The following is a 7,206-nucleotide window of genomic DNA, read 5'->3' as shown; positions in this document are numbered from 1 at the left end:
ATGCTATCTGGTGTTGGCAAGAATGTGGAGAATGAACATTCTCATCCTCTGATGATAAGGTATCAGTTGGTAAATCTTTTCTGGAGGACCCTTTGTCAATAGACACCTAAATTTAGAATGTCCATTTCTGATCTAGCAATTCCACTTTTAGGAATTTATCTTGATGGAATAATTAGAAAAATGTTCAAATATAGACATTCTTCCAAGTATATTCATTGGCTTTTTTTAATTGAAGTATAACATACATATAGTAAAATATACAAAATTTATATAGCTCAATGAATTTTTACAAAGTAAACACTCATGTGTAGCTGCCATCAAGGTATAGAACATTACTGACACCCCAAAAAGCTCTCTCTTGCCCTTCTCCAGTCATTGCCGCCCCAAAGGTAACTACTACTCTCACTTAGATTAGGTTCCCAGGGAAGCAGACTCAGATTACTGTGTGGCTGGGACCAATCATTGTGGGAGGGAAGAGAAGGGGAAGGAAAGAAGCACGATTGAGCAGAGGTAGGAGTTGAATTGCAATGTCAACAAAGCCTTCAACTAACTGTACAGAAACTCTGAAGCTCAGAAGGCACTAAAGAGTTATCCCAAATTTCAGTGAAGGCCTTCATCCCCAGGGTTGGGATTGTGATCTTGGGTCAGCTGAGGCATTTCCGAAGAAGACCATTCCTGAACAGGGACCTTGATGGTGCTTTCCATTAGTTCTGCTTGGTTTTGAACATCATATGAATGATGAATGGTATCATATAGTACATGCTTTTTCTGTGTTCTTCCATTAGGCATAATGTACATTGATTGGTCCACAGTGTTTCATTCTATTTTGGTATACTATGATATATTTACTCTTTCTACTGCAGTTGAGCATTTGCTTGATTTTCTCCACTCGGCACACAGGGACAGTACCAATACCACCAATTTTGTAGACGTCCTGGAGAGGCAGACGCAAGGGCTTGTCAGTTGGACGAGTTGGTGGCAGAATGCCATCCAGAGCTTCAAGCAGTGTGGTTCCACTGGCATGGCCATCTTTACGGGTGACTTTCCATCCCTTGAACCGAGGCATGTTAGCACTTGGCTCCAGCATGTTGCCACCATTCCAACCAGAAATTGGCACAAATGCTACTGTGTCGGGGTTGTAGCCAATTTGCTCAATGTAGGTGCTGACTTCCTTAACGATTTCCTCGCATCTCTTCTGGCTGTAGGGTGGCTCGGTGGAATCCATTTTGTTAATGCCGACAATTAGTTGTTTCACACCCAGTGTGTAAGCCAGAAGGGCACGCTCACGGGTCTGCCAGTTCTTGGAGCTACCTGCTTCAAACTCACCAACACCAGCAGCAACAATCAGGGCCCTCAGAACAGTCAGCCTGACATGTGCCTGCAATCATGTTTTTGAGAAGTCTCTGTGTCCTGGGGCATTAATGATGGTCACGTAATACTTGCTGGTCTCGAATTTTCACAAGGAGTTATCAATGGTGATAGCACATTCACGTTCAGCTTTCAGTTGATCTAAGACCCAGGCATCCTTGAAGGAGCCCTTCGCCATCTCAGCAGCCGCCTTCTCAAAGTTTTCAATAGTTCTTTTGTCCATGCCACCACACTTGGAGATCAGATGAGCAGCAGTGGTAGACCTCTGCCCCGGTCTACGTGTCCAGGGATGACGACGTTGATAGGAGTTTTCCCCTTCCCGTTTTGGTTTAGGTTTCGTGGTGGTTTGCACGGCACCCGTGTTCTGGCGGCAAAGCCGTTGTGAAAAAGCACGTGGCCATTTTTAAACTGGGCCTTATTTTTCTGGTTGATCTGTAGGAGGCCTTTATCTCTTCGGGGTACAGGTCCTTGACCAGATATATATTACAGAGATCTTCTCCCACTCTGTGGCTCATGGTTTCACTCTCTTCTGCACAGAAGGAAAACAACTCTAGGGAAGCGGACTAAAATGTCAGCAGTCGTTGTGTCTGGGTGATGGATTTTCCTCCTTGTTTCCACTTCCTCCTATGTTCTAGTTCTTTAAGCATGGAACGAAAAGAATACTTAAAACACAATAAAAGGAATGAGTTGTTTAAAGAAAGCAGCATATTTAACACATAATAATGTAGTTTAAAAGCAACCTATTGGAAGAGGTTAGCCAAGACAAGAACCTCGCTATCATTTGCCTTTAATATCACAGAAGGGCCTGCACAGATCTGCTGGAGACACCTGGTGGAGGGTGTTAATAAGTTTCCAGCAAATGTGCTTGAAATGCCACAGAATAAAGGGCCAGCTTACTTACCAGGTGAGAAGTGTATACAAAACAGTTTGGTTCCCTTATCACCTCAGGTTTTGGATAACGGAAAACACCCTTCTGCTCTCAGTTGGGGGAGACCTTACTCACAAGGAGGCTCGCTTTGAGCCTGACCAGCAAATATGACAACAATTCAAAGTAAAAGACAATGAGGTTGGAAGTGAAAATGAGATCGATACAGGGCCAGCTACATAATTTGTGGCACCCAGTGCAAAATGAAAATATGGGGCCTTTGTTCAAAAAGCAGGGGGAAAGTACTAAAGTATTTAAATACTTAAAGGTACTAAAGTATTTTAGTACCTTTCTTTAGTATCGTTTCTTCCATGGTCTCTCTCTCAACCTGTCATGATATTGTTTATTTGCTATTTAATGTCATTGTAGGTAAAGAAAATTAAAAAATTTAACTTATTAGCATGGATTTTATTCATCTTTATATTGTGTAATGCCAGTTTTAAATGCAGATATAAAAGGCATTTAAATCATATGTGGAATTGCCACAATTACATGATCCATTTTCCATAGTTCCTATATGAATACATATTTAATTCTTACCGGAACAGTGAGAACAGTCCACGAAACCAACTCGACTGTTTTTCTTTCTTTTCTTGATACTCACACCTTCTGCCAGCCCTCTCCACCTTCAGCTTACTGGCAGACAAGGACGAGAACGGGAAGGAATTATAGGTGACTCTGGCTTTCCCTTTCCTTCCACGCCATGGTTTTCAGTCGATGCGATTTGCTAATACAGAAAAATAACACAGATAAGAAAGGGTGTGGTAGGTTCACCTGGTTGTTCACTCAGGTTTCTCAGAGTGCCATTGCCTTCTTTTTGTATTGGAAGCAAGTTCTGGTTCTCCGGGGCTGTCAGTGACCCACTTAATCATAAATGTAATGTACTTACCTTGTACTCACTTTGAGTCTCATCGGACATCACGGGCCCATGGGAATTCCATGCTCACTGCGCACCGTGAGAAGTAGGTGAATGGGATGGGGGCAGCCGGGGTGGGGGGGGACATACTGTACGTTGTACCCCCGATCATGCGTATGCTCCACTGTCCTTTTGACTTAACTCACAAGTCAAAGATAAATTTTTTTTCTAAGAAGAAGATTTTATTTTACTCTCCAAATTTTTATTTAAATTCAGTTAGTTAACATGCAGTGTAATATTGGTTTCAGGTGTAGAATTTAGTGATTCATTACTTCCATACAACACCCAGTGCTCATCACAAGTTCCTTCCTTAATCACCATCACCTATTTTGCCCGTCTCCCGGCCCACCTCCTTAAAGATAAAAGTTTTAAGAATTTTGAGATGGCAATAGCAGAACCAAGTACAGTGCCTTTCTGAGTGAGGAGCCTCTTACAGCTGCATGAGTCCTCTCCTCTCCCTTTCCCTCTCCCCCTCTCTTTCCTTCCTTCCTTCCTTCCTTCCTTCCTTCCTTCCTTCCTTCCTTCCTTCCCTCCCTCCTTTCTAACGGGTAAAGAAAGAAAGCTCTTAATCCTGCACAGTCCTGGCTCCTTCAGGAACAGGAACATTGAAAATATAGCCTGAAAAAGAAAAATCATATTAAGATTATAGGCATTTTGTTACAGAGCCAGAATTCTGGCTAGTCTGATTATCAGATAGAAATAGTAAACAAAACCTTTTAAGAAATGTCAGTGCTCAAAACAGCTCCATCCCCTGGATCGGTTTCAGACATTTACTTGTGCACATACCGGGCTTGCATTGCGTCCCGGCCACTCTAAGAGGATATTTGCAGTTACTTAGGCTTGCTTTATGGACATGTGTTTCAACCAGTTTGTACCGAGCTGGAAACGATTAGAGGTGTTAACTATGGGTGTGAAAGGCTACAATGGACTTTTTACTCTCTCTTTGCACTTAGAGGAAAAAATGAAAACAAAACTGGGGGACAAGAAGGCAACTGTAACCTTTTGCTTGCTTTTTTCCCCTTTGGGGAAAACAGCAAATGTTTGTAGGTATGTTTGACTTTTTCTGCCATGGGATGGGCAGTGCTGTTTCTGGGTAGTAGCTGTTTAAGGCCGGTTGCAGCAACACACTCTGGACTGTGGATGCGGGACAAGGAGTTACATCCGGCTTCTGTGGCCTGGGCTGAGCAGACTCCGACGTGGAATGGCTAAGCATGGTATAGACTCGACACAGGCTTGTCTGCATGCTGAGCACTGGACAGACAGGCAGAGGGTGTGGTTGGATGAGAGGGGGCGGCAAGGGAGTTGGCAGGGTCAAGAAGCCCAGATATTTATCATAGATCTTGGGAGAGAAATAACTGCTTTTGTTCATCTTGTATTTTCATCTGTGCTTTTACTGGCAGGAAGCTCCCTTTCTTTATCATTTTGATAAATGTATATATTTATGGCACTTTGAATTCTTTGGGGGATGAAGTAGATAAGTGAGTGTGGCTAAGGGTTGGAGTAATCTGGCTATAAAGGTCATGAGACATGAGTGATAAGAACAAGGGATGTGTGATCAGAGGTCAGACCAAGGCCCAAGCCTGCACAGCTCAGTGGGACTGAGTGATAGAGATTGCTGGTGGTTCTCCAGTGCCTCTTTGCTATCTTCAAGGGTGATAAAATGCCTGGTTTGGGCTGGGTACATGGCTGCTGGCTACATGGCTGGGTACGTTTTCCAGCCTTCTGTAAATAAGCATAGTCATATGACTAGGTTCTGGTCAGTGAGCTGAAAAATCACCTACTTTTTCCTTTTCTGTCTTTTCCTCTCTCTTGCTGCCTAAAATGCAGAGCCTGGGATGCCTCGGTGGCTCAGTCGGTTAAACATCTGCCTTCGGCTCAGGTCATGATCCCAGGTCCTGGGATCGAGCCCCACATTGGGCTCCCTGCTCAGCGGGGAGTCTGCTTCTTCCTCTCCCTGCCTGTGCTCGCTCGCTCTCTCTGACAAATAAATACATAAAATATTTGAAAAAGTAAAATAAAATGCAGCCTTAGACCATGAGATGAAGGGCCAAGGTCTGGGGAGGGAAGGAGCCTGAGTCCCTGAGGATGTTATGGTAGAGCCACCTTTCAGCTTACCAGACCACTTTTATCTTATTTAAGCTGTTGTTATTTTGCCATTTTGCTCCTCATAGTTAAGGCTAATGTTTGCTGACATAAAGCATTACTGCAGGCTTAGCCTGGCTGGACTTCTTCCGGACAGAAGGGCTGTCTTACAGACTTTAAGCATAGGTGAAAAGGTCTGCTTTTTATATTCCCATCATTAGAACACAGCAGAAAGCCCTTTATAGAATACCCATCTCTTGGCAGTTCAGAAGTCCATGCAGGGAGCCTATAACTAAGGGGTCAGAAGCCAGGGCAGAAGACTGGCAACATATAAAGTGCATTAAAGGGCAGTGGTCTTTAGGACCGTACTCAACGTGGGAGCCAGTCCTTAAGAACAGCTGGACTGAGTTAGGGGTGATGATAGGAGCAAGCAAGCGGCTGGTATAGAGTAACAGGTGAAAGGAATCTGTAGAAAATGTTTTAAAAAGAAGATCTCGAAAAGTTATTAATTAATTTAGTTCTTTTTTTTTTAAAGATTTTATTTATTTGAGGGAAAGAAAGCACGAGAAGAGGGAGGGTCAGAGGCAGAGGGAGAAGCAGACTCCCTGCTGGCATCAGAAGCCTGATGTGGGACTCGATCTTGGGACTCCGGGATCATGACCCGAGCCGAAGGCAGATGCTCAACTGACTGAGCCACCCAGGTGCCCTAGTTTAGTTCTTTAATGTAAGCCAAATATCTAGTTAGGAGGAAAAGACAGTGTTATGCCATGGCATCTAGGGATATACAGATTTGCTTGTTATTGTAAATAAAAGAATGTAAGTAAATGTCTACCACAGCACTTGGAGTATAGCGATCAATATGTGTTAACTGCTAATATAATATTATGTTATTATATTACAACAAAAGAATTAAGCTTCCCAGAGACCACCCTTACCACCGGGCAGGGAAGCTCTCTCATTACCACCCTCCATCTAAGTGACCTGGCAGATAAGTCCGTATCCATTAATAAACCGAATTGCTGACTAGATAAAGTGAGGTCTCTCCTTTAACTTACCTTTTCACTTTTAACTTACGTTTTTGTTTCCTGATAATTTTTAGGTTGACTGCATTCTATAGGAATAATAAAAATATTCGCAGCTATGTTTTATTGAGCATCTATCTACGGTGTTAGAAATGTACATACATTTTTCATTTGCTTCTTACGATATTCCTGAGAGATGGCATCCATCATTTTACTGGATGAAGAAACTGGAATTCAAACAGGTTACATGGCTTAGTATCCAACTTAAGATCACATTGTGAGTGGCAGTGAACCCAGGTCTGTTTATTCTAAGACCCATGTTCTTTCCCTTGTACCAATTGTTATTCTTTCTTTGGTAACAAGGTATATGTCAAGTTTTGTTTGTGGTTCACTTTGGCCTATTGAAACAAAATGATGGACAAGAATTTTCTCATAGTCATGTTAATTTTAATAGAATTTAAATCAGTTATTGAAGATACAGTAGCATATGATTATATGAAAGAAGGAATAAATCAGTAGTTACCACATAGGAAATGTGAGAAATAAAACAACAAAATGTAAATGAATAACTTACAGATAGGGCCTAGAAAATAAAACGACTATTAAATATTTACTAACGGCTTTTAATAGTGAACTTAATGCCTTACTGAACTGTTGCTTTGTTATTATATTCATCAAGTTGCAAGTTAAGATATTTTATTCTAAAATTTAAAACTATTGTCCCATTGCAAAAATTGTGTTATAGAGATGTCTGTAACAAATTATGAGTATTTTACCATTTTCATAAAATCCGGTTTGTATTTCCATTTATAGCATATCTCAATTCAGAGTAGACACATTTCAAGGGCTCAATAGCCACCTGAAGCTAGTGGATATCATTTGGAAAGTGCAAG

The 7,206-nt window shown here is 41.9% G+C and overlaps 1 pseudogene; it reads right to left on the bottom strand.

The window, feature by feature from the left end:
• Positions 1-289: 289 nt before the first annotated feature.
• Positions 290-3,212, bottom strand: LOC118554044 (putative elongation factor 1-alpha-like 3 pseudogene; annotated as a pseudogene).
• Positions 3,213-7,206: the final 3,994 nt, after the last annotated feature.

Source organism: Halichoerus grypus, chromosome 4 (assembly GCF_964656455.1).
Source record: "Halichoerus grypus chromosome 4, mHalGry1.hap1.1, whole genome shotgun sequence".
In the NCBI taxonomy this organism is placed as follows: Eukaryota; Metazoa; Chordata; class Mammalia; order Carnivora; family Phocidae; genus Halichoerus; species Halichoerus grypus.
This window is presented reverse-complemented; position numbering and strand designations above follow the sequence as displayed.